The 22050-nt window shown below is 36.6% G+C and overlaps 1 protein-coding gene across 3 annotated transcripts in view; it reads right to left on the bottom strand.

The window, feature by feature from the left end:
* Positions 1-22050, bottom strand: part of Arhgap15 (Rho GTPase activating protein 15) — a 602692-nt gene that overhangs the window by 141701 nt on the left and 438941 nt on the right. The window lies entirely within an intron of this gene.

Genomic DNA, 22050 nt, shown 5'->3' with positions numbered 1-22050 from the left:
AGAAGTCTTACTTTTGAAAATGGTTGAACTACACATGAAATAGGTCCTTCTGCCACCCAGTATACACAGCCAATTCCATTTGGCCATTCTGAAGTAGGAAAGAAGAAGGAACCAAGGAGATAATAGGTGTTTTCTGAAATGCTAAAATTTCAAAAAACAAAAGAGAAAGTCCTTTTTATATCCTTTCTAGTAGGATATTCTGGCAGCCAATGTTGACTTTGTTTCCCTCTACTTTATATTGCATCTATACCTTTGAAAGTCATTTGAGATGCCAAAGCCACAGACACAGTGCCACAGCATAATATGAAATCTCTAAGATCATCTCTTTGAAGCTGGCAGAGTGGTCTTCTACCACACCAAGTGTTGGAAGCAAGTTGATAATGTGACGTTTCTTTTTATGAAATCATCAAGTTTCATTTAGATGAAATAGTAACATAGCAAACAGGTAGAGATTAAACTTGGGAAGAAAGCACCACAATACAGAAAGCATAGCAAATGTGGCACTGCTTTGTGCATTTTTAATTTACAATGGCATAACATAAAACATCCTCCCATCATCATAGCTCCATGTCTAATGAAATCTCATAAAAAAGCAGTGGTTGACGTCACATTTCTCTCCGGGCATTGAGATATTCTTCTCTAGGCATCTGGAAAGTAGTGGTCCTGCACTGATTCTGACAACACCACCAAAAATAAACTGGTTTTTCTTTGAGTTAGATCATAAAAACTGATGTATTGCTTGGTGCCAATATATATTTCTTTAATGCCCTTCTTACTTAGAGCTTTCAACGCAGCTCTTATTTCCATTCAGTCAAAGGCCTTTTGTACTCTACAGACATTATACACAATGGTTCATTTTATGTGACTGTCTTCTCCAAATAGATTCCAAATTTGCTTGAATTCCATGGATGATTTCACATATTACAGCCTCCAAAGGGTAGAGAAGGGTAGGGTAAAATTTAACAATCATTTTTAACAGCTTGCTTCATGTTGGCTCTAAATGATACCATTGCTCATTTGTCCCATCCAGTTCATGTTACATTATTTAATGTCAACCTAAGGGGTCAGTTTCTATAAATGACTATGCACAGATAACCCTTCTGTGCACACAAGGATGTTACTTAACATTGAGCTTTTGTCTCTTGTCATTTGAGAACTTTTAAGTTCATATGAGTTAAGCAAGGTTCTATATGTAATGGACCAGTATAGACCCACCATTCTTTACCAGAAGGTTTACTTGTATATTATTCATTTTGCCAGTGGCAAATGTTTCCAGACTCTAATATAAAACCCTGGCTCTCTTTATTCTCCTTACTATATTGTTGGAATTTGTTGGGTAAGAAATGGGAATATTGAACAGAATAGGGACTTGCTTTAGAAGTTAACTTGTTAATTTAGAAGTTAGTCTGGAAATAATCCTTCAATAAAGTAGAAGAGTTAAACAAAATTTGTAGATTTAGATATTGACACTTTCATTTATTCAAACCATTTTGTTTCCAGATAAAATGTATGATAGTTATGAAATAAAGAGAAAATAATAATTATTTTACCTACACAATAATGATTAATTTATTTCCTAAGAGTAGTTAAGCGAATTTTCAACTTCATATCACAAGGATAGTCAGAGCTCTACAGGTACAAAAATGATTTGTGAGACTTACAACATTCACAACAGCATGCATATTAGACAGGATAACTTGGTTACTACAACACTTTTTTCGAAACTACAGAACAAAGCTGTCATAGTTATATATCAATATAACTCTTCGGAAGTCCAGAATAGTTAAATTGATTCTTTAGTGGATGAGTATACTATCAATAACTAATTGTTTTAGTATTCGTAGATGAAAAGTTTGAGTGTTTTTCTACCTTCAGTGAGGTTTGCTTGCCTAAATATAGAGACATGTTGATTACTCCCACTTTCAAAGATGTGGGACATAAAATAGCCTGTTGCTCTTTCCTTTTGTAACTTAAAAAAATGATAACTCATACAAAAGATTCACAAGATCATTTGCAAAAATTTAATGAAATAAAAATCTATTTAAGATTGTCAAAGCACTTGATGACATAGTATTGGAAAATTCATAATTTTAAAATATGAATTATGTAGTACAGTTACTTAAACACATTATTATTTTGATTTGATATATGCCATGTATTGAACCAGTGTCAATTGATAGTATATGCAAGAGTACACTGCAGCATCCTTGCTTCATGTCTCTTAGTTATTACAAGAAAAAACTTATACTATAAATTATTTAGGTCTCCTTTCAAAGACATTTTCTGCACTCAGGTAGTAGTACCTTCTACTACCATTCTTAAAAAACAAAATGTGATTTATATATTCTTCTGCACTTTGATTTTTTTTCACTAGATATATCTTGGAGGTCATTCAAAACTATTACTAGCTCTCTCTGTTTATTTCATCTACATATTCATCTTTGTGGATTATGTAATAACTCACTTACCCAGTCATAAATCCCATCATGATTGTGCAAATAGTTTTGTACTAACATAATTCTATATCTGTGTCAGTAAATACCCATGTGAGTAGGGCAAACACCTAAATGTTTAATTCCTATGTTAAAGTTTGTATATGTATTTAAATTTTAATAGGCATCACCAAAGTATAAACTTTATTATTATGAAACCTGAAAATAAAAAAAAATCACACACCAAAATTAAACAGACCCATACTCTTTTTATCTCAATGAACTTCTATACACTTTTATTAGTCATTTGGAACAGAAGTTGTGCAGTGTCACATTAGATTTTACATTTTCACTAACAAATATTGTACTTATTTACCATCAAAAAACTAAAAATTCATGAGAGCTAGAACTAGAAAAACAATAACTTTATATTTTCTTTTATAATTCATGTCTATTACCTGTATTCATATGTGTGTATATGAAATTTTCAATTTCTCTTGGTTGATAACTAGGTTGGTTCTAATGCTTTGCTATAGTGTAAAAAGCAGCACTAGACATGGGGTATGCACATCTCTATGGTATAGTATGGAGTTCTATAGGTATATTCCAAGGAATAAAATAGCTTTATCTTTTGGTAATTCTTTTTTGATTTTTTTTTATAACTCTTCAAACTGATTTCCACAATGGCTGTATTAATTTGTATCTCCACAAACAGTAAATAAAGGTCCCTTTCTATCCACATCTTCCCAAACATTTCTTGTCAGATTTGATGATAGGCTTTCTGACTGCAGTGAGGTGGATTCAATATCTAATTAATTAAAATGATCCAGAAGCTTGCATACAATTAATGGTCACTTAATATATAACAACAATATTTACTAATGATAGAAGTCATTCCCTTAACAAGAATTGTTAATATTTGAGAAATAAGAAACAAAAGAGAAACAATCAAACAAAAGAAAATGGTGTATTGGAAATGAAAAAAAAAACATTATTCTACCATTGTAGGTCAATATAAGCATTATAGTATAAGATCAAATAAGATAATTGGTTTAACATATTTAATCATTAAGCAATTTATGAATACCTAGTAAGTGTGTCAGATGTCCTACTAAGTGCAAGAAATATGAGTAGGAGAAAAATGAAGACTGAAAGACATAAAAAAATGATCTATAATCTCTTGAAGTCACCAGAATTTTGATTCTTGTTAGTGTCTTATTAAAATCTTACTGTTTCTGTGGAAAGAGTTACCCCTTTCATTTTTATATCTCCTTCATTAATGTAAACCCATGTTCAATTAGTTACTTAATAAATGCCTTCTAAACAAAGATCGTGTTGTTGGTGATAATGACTGAGTAAACTCTCAAGAAAGAGGGTCATCTACAGTTTTGTTTTGTTTTGTTTTTTTGAAAACTATCTGCTACCATCTCAAGACACCTCTTGGCACTAAGATGTCTTTGCAGGCAGCACAGACAGGTTTGATGCATATAAAAATGTCTTGTTTCAACAGAAGAGATATACTTAACCTGACTTATCCACACACACTCTGATGTTGGAGAGCAGAGGACATCAGGGAAGAAAGCAAATTTTAACATGCATACTGACATTAGCACCTTCAGTCAGTGGAGGAAGCTGACATCACCATGTACTCTGAAGTTCAAGAGCAAAGGAAGTCATGCACACCAATGTTAGAGAGCACAGATGGTCCATGGAGTAAGCTTTGTGTCAAATGCAGAACACTATAAGCTTTTGTAACTATGAGAAATCTTAGGTTTTCTTCTCTTCCCACCTAAGCAAATCTGTGACCGATGACTTGAGTTTCTTGCCTATAGCTGTGAAGCCATTCATAGTATATAATGATGAAATAGACTCTTCCATGGCTTAGGTTTATATCCACCTTTATTATGGTATTTCTAATCCTACCATGATAATCCCACCATTCTCCACAAGTATTACTACTCATTTGAACCAAATTGTCTTATCTATGTCTCTCCCTCAAAAACTTTCTTATTACTAAAAGAAATTTGTTCTGATTAACTTTCCTATCCACAGAGTTTAGTACCTGATGCTTTTCTCTTATTAGATCAGAATATATCTTTTTGCAATCCTTCATCAATCTTAATTTAACATCCTTGGCAGTGATACTATACTATGACAATGGCAACAGACGTGTGTATACTCACAGAGCATGATGAATGTTCTTTTCATCATGTTTACTTTTCATAGAATTTAACCAATAGTGAAGACATATATGTCAGTCATCCACATATTCATTCCCTTATCAAATACTTGAAATCAAATTTTATGCTTGTCTTGTAGTCAGCCATGGAGCTTAGAAATGTGAAAGAAAATATAGAGTATCTACCATTGCACATATTACAATACGCAAGAAATTTAGTCAAATTGACAAAATAATAGCACATGGTAAGCTATAATTTTATGTAGATTGCTAAGGGAACATAGAAGATGATTAGCCAGCTTCATCTGGGTGGCGGCCAGAGGAAATTTTGTGCATAAAGTTTTACATGATAACTGTTTCAAAGAAGATAATTAGGTGGATGAAGGAGGGGCATGGGCTGGGAGAGAGGAGAAGCCGCAAATGAAGATGGATCCTAGTAGAAGCAATAGTTTGTCAAAGACAGACCACAAACACATTGGGTAAGTCATGGGTTGTTTGAGAACCTAAAAAGATAGGTTCCATATCTCAAGGTATTGAGGATTAAGAGAGATGGAGCGGGATGTGGTAGAATAAGAAGGCTCTGAAAACTGAAAATATACACATAAGGAACATTGTACAGACTGAGCAGATTTTATATATACATGTAACAATTAATAAAAAATTTTATGGTCATGAATTTGAAATAGAGAAAGAAGGGGTATATGGGAGGGTTTGGAAGGAGGATGGGGCAGAGAGAAATGATGTAACTATGTTATAATTTCAAAGATAAAAGAAATTTTAAAAAGACCTGAAAGAATCTGCATGATTATAGGCAAAGCAACCATGTTCTAAACAGGGATTATAGTAGCCGTGTGTGGGTGGGACAGAGTGAGTACAAGTTTGGAAGATGAGTAATGTGGCCAAAAAGACACAACAAGCAAATAGCTTGGGTGAGAGATTGCTGTGTTTATTAACTGTCGAAAATGTTTTTTTTTTTTAAGTCATAATGGAGGAACACAAAGATGTATTTCTGAAACTATAAAATAGAAGAGGAGAAGTAAAAAAAAATGGTGGATAGCATTTACAAAAGACTAAAATTCAGAGGCCATTACTGAATTTAATGTAAGTTCAGGGAAGTAAAAATATTTCATTTTCCAGAAGTTTATAAAAACCTGCTGGTAGTTTGAAAATGAGAATCCATTTGGATTATCTGACCAATGATAAGACTTCAATGGTGTTTTAGTATCATGAGCTACTTTACCGACTCTACAAAGGGGAATTACAATTAATTGGATTATGCTGGTCTCCACATGCTGATTGCACAAAAGAAAGTATAAAAGTGGAACTGTTGCTAACAGGTCATATCTATCATCAACCATGGGATTTGCTTTTTTACTTACCAATAAGATTAATTTCTTCCTTACAATCTTCCAATTTGAAGTCATTTTAATTATAGAGTTTAGAAAATTCAAAGGGAAAGGCAAACCTACTTTCAATGTATTATTAATGATTGACCTCATTTTTATTCATTTTTATGATGAAGGGGAAATAAATTGATGGTTTGTTTATTGTTTAGAAGATTTTTACTTTTTAAGATCCTTTTGCAATCTTTTCTCAATCTCAATTTAATTAAAAACATTTTTTTACTGGATTTCTATAAAGAGCTGAACCCAGAGTTACTTCTGAGCAATCACAAAGACGTTATTTCTCCTTCCAATGAACTTATTATATAGAGAAGGAATTAGACTCACAAACTCTAAACATCATTATGCCTAAGTGAAGTGTTCCATTAAAGCTATGAGCTGTTTTTCTTCAAGGGTTGTGGTCCCTGGTAAGTCAACCATGCTCCATCCACATGAAATTATAGGCAGCACAAATTTGACTCTGGATTATTAAAATGAATAATAATAAATGGAAGATACGAAAGTGAGAGGTATGGCAGAAGGATCTAAGAGGAGTTATGGGAAAATATGATCAAAATAAATTGTATGCATGTGTGAAACTCTCTAAGAATTAATAAAAAATACTACATTTAAAAGACAGAGACCATGGATTAAGTTGTCATAATCCATTAGGTCCATTTTAAAGAATTATATTAATTCTTTAAAGTATCGATACTTTCAATAAACCAAAACTTTACATGCTTTGCTACTAACAAAAAAAGTGACTTTCTCAAAAACAATAATAATTGTGCACTTCTCAGGCTTTGTTCCAAGTGTCTCTTTATGTTATTAATTTTATACTTAAATTAATATATGTTTTATGTATTTTTATGACAGAAAAACACAGGCTCAATGATTAAGCAACTTGTCTCAGTTCCTTCAGACATTTAGTGGCAAAGTCCAGGAAGCCTTGATCCTTTTGTGTTGGTGCTTTAATGTGTCTCTTTCAAAAGTCACATTTAAATTAATTTGTGATTCTAACCTACTCTAAAAAAGATGAATTCTTTAAGACAGCATTAAGCCATGAGGGCTCCACACTTTTGGGTTGAATTACTGCCTGTTTTAGCTAGCATTGCTATTGCTATGATGAAACACCATGATCAAAAACAAGTTGGGGAGAAAAGGGGTTATTTATTCACTTGCTTACACTTCCACATCACTGTTGATCATCAAAGGAAATCAGGGCAGGGACTCAAACAGAACAGGAATCTGGAGGCAGGAGCTGATGCAGAGGTCATGGAGGGATGCCATTTACTGACTTAGTCCTCTTGACTTATTCAAACTGCTTTCTCATACACCCACAACCACCGGTACCACCCACAATGGACTGTGTCCTACCCCATCAATCATTAATTTAAAAAATCCTCTATAGGCTTACCTACAGTTGAATCTTATGGAGGCATTTTCTCAGTTGAGGTTCCCTCCTTTCAGATGACTCCAGCTTGTGTCAAGTTGACATAAAACTAGCCAGTACACTGCCATTATAAAACAGCACCCCTTTTCCCATCTTGCTTTCTACTTGCCCTTCTGGATTCCATGTGATCATGCAAAAGAACCTACCCAGGTATTGGTGGTTGGCATTGGACTTTTCAACCTTCAGAATCCTGAGCCAATACATTTCTTCTCATTTAAAATTTCCCAGCCTATGGTATTCTGTTATAGAAGCACAACATGGGCTAAGATAGAAACTTTGACTCTTTATCCATTCTAATATCAAGAAGCATATTCTTCCTGTACTCTTGGGCAAAGACTGTCATGATGTATATATGCCTTTGATAGACTGAGATGTGGTAACAAGGATATGCTAAACCTAAGTTATTAAGATGTGGTCTGGAGTCAGTGTAGATGCATCACATAGGACATCACTCAAAGTGGAAATTATGAAATTGTTCATTGGTTTTACTGAGTCTGGAATCTCTGTGGTATAGTGCTGTACTCTGGTGTAACAGTCCTCTGGGCAATTTGGATGCTGGCCATAGTCAAAGAACCGCTGGTCTACAGAAGGATGTGAAATGGATTAAATTTTGATTACTGGCAAGAAAACTCTCTAAGGTTAGTATAAAGGCAGGTTGTGAAAAACATAATGACTTAGATTGTTAGAGGTCAGTGAAAACTTCAAGTATAACCAGAGGGTATATATTCCCTTCAGGAATAAGGGAACCCTCAAAAATTTGGAGAAATAGCACTTATCAGGTTGTATATTATGGCGATAAACCTATTTGAAATGTAAGAACTCAGTTGAGAGGTAAGAGGTAGAATTCACAATGGCCTAGTGAAGACATCATAGGAACATAGGTGTGAGGTTTTCCAATTTCAAGCTGGTGTGGTAAAGGGAAGAGAACATCAAGTCAAAAGAGTGTAGCCAAAAGAGTGCTACTGCACCAACACAGTCATACATGACACTTGGGAAAAAGCAGCATTTTAATTTTGTTCAGTTTAGATCTTTTGAGGCTAGGGATAATGAGTTTAGAGATACTAGTAACAGTTCTATGTAATGATGGCAAATAGATATAGGGAGATTTAAGTATAACTCAAATAGATGAAATTGAAAATAATCAGGGAAGTGAAAGCCAAACTATAACAGCAGAGCAGTAACAATGTCAATGATAATGGTAACCAGAAACCTTTAATATTTATCGTGTATTACTCATGGTGCTTGGCAGTGTGTACACACACATATATATTGAGAGTCCATAGAAACTAAGCTAGATATTTGTTATTTGAAGAGTTTAAAGGTACAGAGACATTATCTTCTCCATATTCCCAAAAGAAGTATCACAGTTACTTTTGGACATTGATTTGTTTGGAAGCTACCTAAGCCACACTGGGAGAAACAGTTACTAAATATAGAAGACAAGAAAGAGAAGACATCACTCACATTTAAGTCTTGGAGATGAGAACATAATTATTCTATTTTAAGTTTATTTTCAAAATTAGCTTACAACATGACTGCCCAAATGTGGACAGAACAAGAACTGCACCAATGGACATGCCAACATGGATGGGAAAAGTCCACACGGTTTCTACCTTATAAAGAACTATAGATAATGGAGAAAAGCTGGGAGCAGGAGTGGTGGTCTTCCTCAGAGAAGAGCGCACTGATTGGTTGTCTAGTGCTAAATGGTCAGCCCTAAAAACACACGCATACAAGTAACATTGTAAGGACTGAACTGGTTAGATTTATCAATATAGATGTGTATGCATATATGCATGCAATAATGTTTAATGAAAGAAGAGGTCATGAATTTGAAGGAAAGCATAGAGGGAATATATGAGAAGGTGTGGATGGTAAAAGGCAAAGGACAAATAAATAATATAAAATAAAATAAAAAATTAGCTTACAAACTAATACATTTACAAATGGGATTTTCATATATATTTCATTTTGGTTGATTCTCTCCTTCCAAAAATTTTTCCTTCCTTCCTTCCTTCCTTCCTTCCTTCCTTCCTTCCTTCCTTCCTTCCTTTGTTCCCCTTTTCTTTCTCTCTTTCTGTCTCTCTGTCTCTCTCTCTTTGCTTTTTTGAGACAGGGTTTCTCTGTCCAACAGTCCTGGATGTTAACTCACTCTATAGACTAAGCCTACCTCAAACTCACAGAGAGCTACTTGCCTCTGCCTCCTGAGTGGTGGGATTAATGGCATGAGCCACCACCACCTAGCCCAAGATTATTCATTAACTAAGACTTATAAACAAACTTCTCTGAAGCATATCATTAAAAAAATATCAAGCAATGAGAGTTCATGTACTAACAACGTATTTACAAAGCCCAAAGTCTGGACAAATCAGGCTGTTTGATCAGGTAAATTCTACCTACCTGCCAGACTTTGTCTCTAGCTCAGTGATGTTTATCTTAATGACAGTGGACATTTTGCTTGAGAACTGCTAACCTAAGTTCTTTGATGTATGGAAATGAGAGCAACACTGACTGCGGTCTTAGAAAAACCATCTGAAGTTCAGAGGAATGAAACACATAGATTGATTCCTAGGCCCAATAGTGAGTCTGAGAATCTAATTTAACAGTAGTTTGCTATCAAATTGCAAACCAGTTGGTCAAGTAGAAATAAACCTATCAGGTTTTTAACCTTCTGCTTTAGTTCAAGATATGTAAGAAGGCAGTATTAAACTATAAATCTTGGTTAAAGGCATAATATGATTTTAGGAATAAAATATTTTAATTTTCTGAAAATGTAGGTTACAGTTCTTTTAATGAACAGAGCTATTTTTAAGTGTTAGAACAGCCGTACATTAATTTGAATGTGTGATAAGGCACAGTACATATCATTTATAGATTGCATTTACATACTGAACACACCTTTGTCATATATTTTAAAGAATAAGGGCTCTATTCAGCCATTCTGGAGCTTAACTTCATGGCCACAGCCTAAGCACACAGAGCCTGAGCAATGTTATCTTTCAACTCAATGCTATGCCCAAGCCAGAACTGTAGGTAGCCCTTGGCATTTAATCATTCTTGACATACACTGTCCTATCCTGTCCCACCAGTTCATTTTTCTTCTTGTTTTACTTTTTTTGCTTGATGCATAAAAGTTACACCCACAGATCACTTAATCCCCCAAGGACCAAAGGAAAATTTCACATTTCCCAAATCCTGCCAAGAGTAACCTATGACACCTCAGGTTGCTTGCTACAACTCCTCAGATGTCTTTTCAGTAAATGGATGCATTTATGGCCTATGGGACCAACTTGAAAACAAAGCCCGATCAATCATGACATTCTTACACTGGCCTCTGTTCTTTGCTGTCTTGCAGACATTTCTCATTGACCTAATTTGGAGACTTTCTACAGTGAGGCCCGAATCATGAACTGCATGCAGTTCAGTATCTTTGAGCAGGACAGAGACCGTCGAGAATGATGTCAAGTAGGAAGAAGACAGAACATGATAAGCAATCCAAAATAATGTCAGGTGAAATCGGAAGTTCAGCAGTCAAGAGTGGCATACTAGATCCTCAAAACAGCATACCTTGTTTTGCAATCTTGAAGAACAATTCAGAGTAGGTGGGGTGGGGTGGGGGTGGAGCAAAAATCATTTGTTTGCGTCCATCCTTAACATCTTTAACCCCATGAAGAAACACATGTATGTGCATTTATTTCTATGCATAATTATTGATATAAACACAGCTGCTCTCTATGTTAAAGGAACATTAAACTCACAAAAGCATGGAAATCCCTACTTAGAATGCTTACTCCTTTCTTAACATGCCTTGTTGTGCCCAGATGCTGTGTGCATTTTTTGCACCATTTAAAAGGTTGATGTACAAAAATAAAAAGGTGATAGGAAAATTAGAGTGAGGATGGAGCCAGTAGAGCTGTCCTCTTCTTAGATCTCATTATGCATTAATCTCCATAATGTCTAGGCACAACAAAACAAATTACAAATTAAAGGGAAGATAATTTGACTGTGGATTGCTAAATTTGGGGGGCAGGAAAGCTACACATGTAAAGATACACTAGACACATACAGCCCAAACAGAATATTGAAACTGTGTAGTTTATGTAAAACTTAAAATAAATAGATTTACACTTCCCTTTAGATCCAGAAATACATGAAAAGTTGCAAGGCAGCCCACAACAAAGCAATTGACAAGAAAGATAGCATCTGTTTTTCTGTCTATTCAAGCTGAAGTTTTTCATTTGGAATGCAAGCAGTGCTTCCCAAGTTAACATAATTAACTCATGACGATCCTGAAACATCATAATATAAGATGCAGATGGAAATTCAAAGCCGTAGAAATGTCAGCTCAGTGCGTCAGGATTATCACTTTTTTTTTAAGTGAACAAACCATAATGCTAATTAAAACAGGTGTTTTTATTTCAAACCCTTTTGCATGTTATGAAATTACAACCAGGGTTATTTATTTATTAGTCTGCTGTGAAACATACATCTTAGAAGAAAGGGGATCTGTGAAAACAACAAAGTAAAAAGATGAAAAGAATGCCACTCAGCATTGCTTTCTGACACAATAGAGGACCAGTCGCTCAATTAGTTAGTAATTTCCGTGTGACTACTTGACAGAATCTACTAATTGTTAATCTTCCACTAACTATTGCTTTACATAATTAATTATATTCAAATAAAAACAACAAAGACATGTGGGGCAGTTGCCCTTTTGAGAATTTTTTTTTCAAACTGCCTCTGCTTGCTTACTGACAATATTTCTGGGAAGCAAAGATATTAATCTCACAGGAGAACACACATAAAAAAATATCAGCAGACTCTGTCTTTTACCTTGCTTATAGAGCAAACCATGCAACCGTTCCACCCTACAAAGACAGAATGACAGCCACAAGAGAAAACCCCCAAGCTACTGACTCGTCACACAAATCCATCCTTGAAACAATCACTAACAGCCCAAGTCCTTTGAGTTGGGATCTTTCATATTAATTGAGAATTGCATAAAATACAGAGCAACCCATCTCGGGGTCAAGCATCATTCATCATTAGTTGAAGTGACATTTTCAACCCTTCATTTTGCAGCTGCTGAGAAAGGAGGGGGAAAGGTATTCTTTAGAAGGGAAAAACAAGGCAGAGAGCACAATCCTCGCTCTATCTGCAGAAGAGAATACAAGGTTCCTCTCTGTCAGCGTGATAACATGCTTAAAGCTGGTGATGTCATTCTTCCCTAACCTTGGAGTCACTAAGCACATGGCAGCTGCATTCCTCCACTTAGGAGTTCTGCTGGAGATCAGTATTAACCATTTTAGATGTAAATGAAGCCCTTCAGTGGGGTGGAGAGCACAGTTCTGTGAGTTGAAATGATGATTTATATCCAAATCCTGTTTTGTTTTTGAGAGATTGCAACTTGTTAACAAGGCTGTCCTTGTTCTAGTGGCATCCTCCAGGCATAAAAGAAATTCTGGGAAACTGAGTATGGTCACTTTTGAAACTGCAAAACAGCATTCCAAGACCGCATAGCAAATTTACTGGCCAAATTAGGACCTCTGCCGTTCACAATAAAAGATCTCTCCCTTTTTCTCCTTTGTGGGATGCTTGCTTTTCTCTGAAACACAGAGGTCATGACAGGAAATGGGAGCAATTAAAATGAAAAAGCAATCTGAAACAAAATCCAGATAGCTGGTATTTAAATGACCAATAATTCACAGAGCTTTTGATAATGCATAGATGTTTGCAAACTCCTCAGACATGTCTGGATCCTAACTTATCAGGGGTATTTTCTCTAGGAAGGAAAGTTTCTTTGGCAAGGGTTCTGAGTCCAAAGATAAGTGTTACGAAATTTACCAGGGACAGAGTAAGATCTGGCTCTTTCTGCCAAATAAGCCTCTCCAGTAAGTCTGTCTTTGAAGTGTCCTCTCAGATCCTATGCTACCCGAGACAGCAGAATTTTGGCGCTCTGTTGCCAAATTAGAACACTCAACGAAATGTATGTGCATTAATTGTTCCTGATGTCTATGAACATGATTTGGCAAATTTGGCCTAAAGTTTAGAACAAAGACTTATGGAAATCTTCAGCAGTAGTTATGTATGCATAAATCATGTCTATGGTTATAACTCTGTGGAGTTATTTCAAAACTGAAAGCATTTAGTATTTTCATGTGTAATAACTTTCTATATGTCATTTAGCCATCACGTTGGGGTAGGATTCTGTCTGTGCAGAGGCGAGGTGGGTGAGGGAACGGTCATGGCTGAGGCAGGTAAGAGCAGTGGTCTTTTAGCCTTTCACATGTGGCAGAACCTGTAGGGAGTGGACCAAACTTGACCTGAGAAAAGGGTACAGTTTTAGCATCCAGCAAAACCATATGGGATTTCTGATACTGAAAATTTCTTTACAGAATAGGCTGTAAGTTTGGGTGCAGATGTCTTATAAATAAACTGACAAAAAACTGAGAGTGCTTCAAAACAAGACTGTCATAAATTGTTGATGTCTTTCCCATTTCATTTTTAATTACTCTGATATTGGCCGAGTGCACACAGAGATCAAATTGGGGTGTTAAAGAGATAATTAGCTAGATGTTTTAAGAAATTATTTTCACTGAGCTACCAAACAAATTGGAGCAAATAAAATCATAGAATACGATGAGGTAGAGGACCCCAGAAAATACAGTTAGAGAATACACTGAGGTAGAGAGTCATAGAAAATATAATCATAGAATATATTGAGGTAGAGGGTCATAGAAAATATAACCATAGAACATACTGAGTGAGGTAGAGTGTTACAGATAACAAAACACTCTTATACTCATCATCTTACTAAATTATCACAACAAACTGGGAAAGTCTGTCTTAGTTTCCTCCTTATTTTATAGAATAATAAATGAAGGGTCAGTCCACTAGCTACACAAATATTATAAACAGGAAAAACAATACTGAAAGCAAAGTTTTGAATAGAACACTCCATTTTGTGTCACCGGTGGCATCCTGGTTGCCGTTTAAATCCGCGGTTCATTATCCTGTGTAAACTCGTTAATGTGAAACTATGATCTGCATCTAACAACAAAAATAGAATAAAGCCACCTCAAAATCGAAACACAGTCACTTGTAGGATGCAGAGAAGGTGCTTTTAAGGGAGAGGTTAAAATGTGCTTCCAGTGGCTGACAGCTCCACCCTCTTACCCTGTAAGTCGAATGCTGTTTACTAAAACACCCTGAAATTGTTTCATGGTGATGTACCTTTGTATAACCATTATCTGGGGTTTTTTTTGTTGTTTGTTTGTTTTGTTTTCTAAAACTTGCCTGGTTTCCAATCATGAAGTGCTATGCCTCCCTGCTTGCAGGAATATCTGTTAGGCTTTAGTTGGGTATATACTTTAAAGTGTTAATTATGTGTCCATTTCAGAGAAAAAAAAGCCCCATGAACCGTGTTTCTCGTGGGTGAGTTCAGCCATGGAGACACAGTGGACAGAGTAAGAGAATCAGAAAGTCAGGGCTTCTGCCTTCGTATGTTAGCCCAACTTGCCAGGTAATTGTGAGCATTAGTTAAAGAAAATGTTAGAGGAAGCAAGCTAAGAAAAATTAGATGGATTTTGCTATGAAAGAAATATGTTGCTCTAGTCTTTTCTTCACTGAAAAGAGCTGCAAAGTAAAGGGTAGGTAGAAGAGAGCCCCATCAGCTCCCAGAGTGTGTGCCGCACTCCAGAGAAGGAAAGCTGCCTAAACATCACTCCGTAGTTGCGACAAATTCTACTCAGGTGTGTTGAGTTTGATAGGGCATATAGCAAACACATCGAAGAGTTAAGTCATTGGGAGTGAGTACTAGAGCTTCACCCATGAGAATTTATTAGGGAATTCTCAATAACTAGCTAGATATAGTACTTTTCTCTGTAAAGGCACTCTGCATGTATTAAAATGATGATGATCAAATGTTTTGTAACAGCAGGGTGTTTAATGGGAGATAATACAGGTTCTTAAAAAATACCTTGGGAAGCAAAAAGAATCCTCAATAAATGGTGGCTCCTCCAGTTGAAGAACACACTAAACGTATGTATCCAGGTTGCTGTATATAGCAATTTGATCTTAGCTACTACCAGCAGCTTGCAAGAGGCTATGATGGAGGCCACAGAAATGTCCACTTCTGCATTCTAAAACAGAACTTTCAATGAATGGAGCAGACACAAGAGAAATGATCAGGTTTAAAAGAGTCAGTCCCCCACCAGGAAAATGACCTTGGGCAGCTAAGCCTGGTGTCTGTGGCTGTCCTCAGTCTACCCTCAAACGCTGTCCTCAAAGCCACACAGCCACTACTTGGGGAGATGATTCTGTAGACTAATGGACCTCATTGTCAGGAAATGGTTTTTGATATTCGGCCAAATTCAAGATTTCCAGAAACAAGTTTTATTTGCGCATTTCCCTCCTTTAATATTTATGGCTAATGCTGATAGTTCCTTGATGGACTTCTTTTTTTAAAGCTCCAAATGGGCAAATGAATTTTAAAAAAGTATTCTTTTTGTTTGTTTGTTTTTTCTTTTAAACTCAGAATTTCTTTTCTTTTTTCCCCCCTTAAGTGTAGTAAAGTTAACTGCTAGCGTGGATGGCGGCTTTTCCAGTGAGAACACGATACATCTTTACAAGGAGAAGTAGTGCAGATAGGTGGGCATATTTGAAGATGGAAGTTCACCAAATAACCTAAATCTGTAAGAAGACCACTTCAGCTTCAACAGCTTGAAGATCCTTTGTATTGCCATCACTCATTGGTAACTGGGGAGTTTTTACAGCCTTTCAAACCTTAGAGTCCATTCAATCATCCGATGCCTTAAAGGGACAGAAGGCCTTAAAATGTGCTCCTGCTCTCCCTAGTTGAAAAAGATACATAGACAGAAGGGGAAAAGTCAAACAACAATACAAAAAGTATTAATGCAAAGAACAGTGGGGTCTCTCCCTAATTTGACTTTCTCTACAGGTGGCCTGCAGCTGCGTCCAAACAGGTTACTCCATTGCCTTCCCATGAGCACAACAACAAAGTGCTGTCTGTATTCACAAGAATACATTTAGTGGCCTAGACTGATTCAGGTCTAAAAATAAGAAAAAAGCATTTTCCAGCATAGCCCGAGGTGACTGTGCGCAGCAGCAGAAGACAGTAGCACTCTTGTCTCCCTGGCTGCGCCTGAACATAAAGGAATCAGAAGCTCACTTCACATGATTCGAGGAGGCCCAGGGCCAGCTAGAGTTGATTCATTCTGTTTACATCCGTGTGGGCGAACCGACAGCAAACAGCAGCCAAGCAGGCAAAATCAATAAGGAATATTCTGTTTTCAATTGACTTCAAGGTAAACTGTACAACATTGTCTCTGAGACCAAGGCACCTGTTTGAACAAGCATTCTACCATGCTGGGCAACATGAGGCAGAGACAGGCAAAACTAGAGCCTACCTATTTAGTTACCATTAAAAATAATCAATTGGGCCACCTTCACTAAACTAGTAAGAGATGTGCAACCTAGGAAGGATTTTTGCTGGTAAAATGACAAAGAGGAGAAAAACCTGGCGGGGGTGGGGTGTTTGTTTGTATTGTTTAGGTAACATTTCCAAACTCGATTTCTAATTATTTTCTAACTTAGATATTAATACTTCAATATCTACTACGAAAGGGCTGACATGATTTCTCTCTTTCTTAACAGTCACGTAGGAAGGAGTTTGATATCTCTCCTAGAGTTTACTTCCTCCTTCATGCCTTCTGTCTCACATTCCCCTGGAATCTCTAATTCAAATGTTTACAACACTTCTTCCCCATTCATTAGGCTAATTTGGATGCAAGGGGCCCTTCCTCCTTTCTCCTCCATCCTTGGGCATGCAGCCGCAGCGCCCCCTCCCCTTCCCCCGCCTGGAAATTAGTTCTATTACCATTCCGCAAGCCAGGCAGGTCACCTGGGAGGTTAGTTTATCTCTTGCTGACCCAGTCCGTGGGACTCTTTACTACTAAGTCCAGGTCCGATAAGTGATTTTATTTGTTCAATTGTCACATTTCAAAACTCTCTTCTTTTCAAAACTTTTTGATAGCTCTGACTTTGTCCAGTTAGAACTCTATACAGTGCTATTTTTGTAACATGGACATGACAACCATTAGCAAAACGTTTCTCTGCTTTCAATATCCAGATGGTTCCAATTTATTTCCTTGTTTCTCTTTAAACCCACACCTATATTGTTTTATGAAGATATATGATTTAAGAATACATCATAATAACATACTTTTGCTGATGCATGCCAAAAACGAAAGACCAGCTGATTTTCCTTTTGAATTCAATAAAGAGAAAAAGAAGAATGGATTTAATAATGACTAATGAATGGCTTTCTGTTTTATGTTACATGAGAAAACAGACCCTTGAAATGGATCTTTTACAACAGTGTAAGGTAAGTGCTCAGGCGTCAACGTTCATTGATAAGAAGGCACAGAACTGGGACAGGGTGAGGTTAACAAGCCACTCCCAGAGAAAGGTATAAAAAAATTGAACAGCTATGGAATGGAAACAAATCCAAGTTAAGATATGTAATAATTTTCTTATTTTAGGTGAGACACACAACAGAATGCAGTTTGAAGGTCAGCTTTTGAGAAGTAGAAGAAAACTAAATCAATACAAAATTTAAGCATGAGATAAAGTTGTTTTTTAAAGGTTAGTTATATTCTTATGACTGTGTATGTTTTTTTAATTTTTTTATTTTTATTTTATTTTTTTTTGTGGTCCTTTGGATGGAGCCCATGGTCTCACACATAGCAGGCAAGAGCTCTACCTCTGAGTTATATTCCTAGCCCTTATCACTGGAATATAAAGGGCAAATATTTATTAATGGAAAGAAGGTTGAAGTCTCTAACCACTCTGCTGTATAATCATGGCCTATGGTTCTAGATGGTTAAGTCCTGTGGACAGACATCCTTCCTTTTCCTGGCTGAAACTGCCATTTACTTGATTAATAAGGAATGATTATTTTGAAGTCTATAAATATAAACTATAGCAGAGAAACAGAATTTACCATTTTTACTTATTCTATTACCATTTCTTGTTATATTTTGATGCATTTTAACTGTGAAAAAGAGTATCATGTGGGCATGGTGGTCCACACCTTTAATCTCAGCATTTGGGAGGCAGAGTCAGGTGAATCTCTGAGTTTGAGTTCTAAAAAGTGAGTTCCAGGACAACAGGGCTGTTATACAGATAAATCTATCTTGAAAACAACAACAACAACAAAAATGAAATATCTGGTTGTATATGAAGGCCTGTTGAGGCCATACCATATGAAAATTCTATTAGGAAAACCTTCTACTTGCAAAAAACTTAAGAAAGGTGGAGATTTTGGAAGATCTACCAGGATAGGCTGTCATAAAATATAAATTCCCGAAATCAATACAACTGTGGCTACTATCACATTGAAAAACAAAAGTTAAAAGTATAAAGAGAAATTCAATGATACCTAAGTTTCCTTCAACTCAGCATTTCTAACATTCTAAGCTATTAAAACCAGTCTATGGATTTCTAAAGCTATTAGTATTGCCCATTCAAACTTTTGGAGCCACTGTGCTAGCAGAAGCATAAACAAACCTGTCCACATTATAGCCTGAGAGCAAATGAGGCTTCTGATCCTCTCTCTCTCTCTCTCTCTCTCTCTCTCTCTCTCTCTCTCTCTCTCTCTCTCTCTCTCTCTCTCTCATATATGTGTGTGTGTGTGTGTGAAACTTTTTTTGAAAATAGATCCCATTTTAAATATGACAAGTGTATCATTCATATAGTTGATGTATTTTATAGTTTTATCATATTCCTTTATTCCTAGAAATATTGTTTTTGATAAAAAGGGAATATAATACATTGGAATGTAATTATACACTTATGCATATAAATCTTTTGCTTAAGATCAGCTATAAATTCATCAAAATAATCTAAAATACTGTGGTAGTTGATGCCATTCTAGACAAGAGGTTTGAGGCCCGGTATTATGTAATTATATTTTATGGAACTCTAAGCTCCTTCAAGGCATTGAACAGTTTCAATACAGTAGTTAAATAAGATGAGGTTTGTAAAAGCAATTTAAAACACTTAAAGGACTACCTGAAGAGGTAGTCATGCTGTAATAGTAGTGGGAGAAGTAGGTGCTTGACAAATATTTGTTGGATGAATTAAATATTGGCTGTGTTCTGAATATCTAATTTGAATATGAAGGCCTACTGAGTTAATGAATACTCCACTGGTTCTGAAATGCCTGGAATTCCAAGTGAGAGTTCCACTTGTGGAAGAAGTACAGTATGTGGTCGTGTGACTCAAAGATAATAGAAACCATTGAAGATGGAGATTTTCCACTTGGTCCTGGGCATAGAATCAAGATCTAAGTTTAACATGGTGATATTTAAAAATGCATAACATGCAAAAGTCTGCAATCGCTCTGTTTCTCAGCTAGTGAAAATAGAAGCCTACAGCACGTTATGTGTCAATTGTGAAGATATAGCCAAATCAGGCCGACAAGAAAAGCTTGAAGTAAATAACTTCATCCATGTGTTTAGTACCAACCACTTCTCCATGCCAAGCTCACTTCATGCTTCTGTCTCCAGCAACTTCTCTTAGAACATGTGCCTGCCGCACTAACTATCTGAAGTGTTGATGAGGAGAGCAATGAAATTGCTTCTCTGGTGATGTTTCAGGGGGGCCTTTGGAATCCCACAATATGTGACTGCAACAGCTTCAGTTAGAAATATATGCAAAGAAAAACACCTGAATTCTAAGCAAATAGTTTAGCCACTTAAAATTCACAGAGGCAGATACACAAAATAAGAAAGCAAAAGCTGAAAACAATAATGAGATGAAAATCATTCTTGTCACCCAATAGCAATGGAAAGAGATTAGGAACAGTAAGAGTAGACATGTATGATGAATTTTAACAGCATGAAAATACTGGATTTTCTAATTTGGATGGAAAATGTTCTTTCCCCTTGAGGCATAGTTTTCTGGCTTTGATTGTGATAGTTTTATTTCTGTGTCATTTATTATATATTTCTGATGGATAATATCATATTTTAGTTATCACAAAATAATTTTTCTTTTTATGAAAAATTCAAATGAATAATGTTTAATTTCCTGTTGTATACTAAGGAGTTCACAGGTATATACCACAGGCTGGAGAAAAGTGCCTTAAGCATTTGGTCATCTATGCACAGCAACACTAAAATGTCTCTATTTATTATGGTAGTTTTCATTCTCCCAGACGAAAGTGTATAGAAGTTTGATATCGGGTAAGTGGACAAATAAATGATCAGTTCCGTAGTAACGCTGATTCCAGAGGGCAGTATGTCCCTTTTGCTATTGGTGTTCTATCTTTATTAGCCCTCCGGATCTTTTACTCAGGGTCCCTGCATAACCTTGAGCAATGAACCTCTCCTCTTTGATTTTTAGCATATTTGCTGGGACATCTATCTCCGACAGACAAACCAGGCAACCTTTCTGCCTTCCCTCACCTCTCTCTGTCTCTTCCTCCTTTGCTTCCTCTCCTCTGCTTGCTTGTTTTTTTCTGTCCTTCTTCATTTCCTCCCCCCTCTCCCTCCCCTCTTCTCCTCTTTGGTCTCTTTCTTTTGACACAATCTCTCCATGTAGTCCAGACTGGTCTTGAACTTGTACTTCTGGCTCAGCTTCCTGAGTGCTAGAATTACAGATGTGTGCCACCCAAACTCCCAAGTTATATATGTTCAGCCTGAAAAAATAAAGTAAGGCTTTTGTGTAAAGGGTGAAACACTCAATGAGGATCAGGCAGGATGTGATAAAAAGAGACATGATATGGCATAGAAAACCCTATCGTTGACTGCTGCCCCAAACCAGCTCTTCCTCTCTTTGCTACAGTTACTTCCTGGCCTGTGTAACATAACTCAGTAGTCTTGGCATTTTAACATGTCTCACTGACGATAATCAAAAGACTTTCATTTCTCTAGACTGCTGTGGATATCTCTCTGTATAAATAAACACTGTTTGGCTGGTAGCCAGACAGGAAGTATAGGCGGGACTAACAGAGAGGAGAATTGAGGAACAGGAAGGAGAGAGGGGGACCGCCTGGAGCTGCCACCAGGACAAGGAAGATGTAAAGTGCCAGTAAGCCACGAGCCGCGTGGCAAAGTAAAGATTAATAAAAATGGGCTAAATATTACAAACAATGCTGATATGAACATAGCTGAGCAAGTGCTCTTGTGGTATGATTGAGCATTTCTTGGGTATATGCCCAAGAGTGGTATAGCTGGATCTTGGGGGAGATTGATTCCCAATTTTCTTAGAAAGCGCCATATTGATTTCCAAAGCGGTGGGAGCAATGAAGGGTGAGGGTCGAGGGAAAGAGAGTGGGAGATCCCAGCTGGATCAAGAACAGAGAGGGAGAACAAGGAATAGGAGACCATGGTAAACGAAGACCACACAAGAAAAGGAAGAAACAAAGTGCTAGAGAAGCCCATAGAAATCCACAAAGATACCCCCACAAAAGACTGCTGGCAATGGCCGAGAGACAGCCGGGACTGATCTACTCTGGTGATGGGATGGCCAAACACCCTAATCGTTGTGCCAGAAACCCCATCCAAGGACTGAGGAATC

This window comes from Peromyscus leucopus, chromosome 4, assembly GCF_004664715.2.
Source record: "Peromyscus leucopus breed LL Stock chromosome 4, UCI_PerLeu_2.1, whole genome shotgun sequence".
NCBI classification, from domain to species: domain Eukaryota; kingdom Metazoa; phylum Chordata; class Mammalia; order Rodentia; family Cricetidae; genus Peromyscus; species Peromyscus leucopus.
The sequence above is the reverse complement of the archived record's forward strand: the minus strand, read 5'-3'. Positions and strand labels throughout refer to the sequence as shown.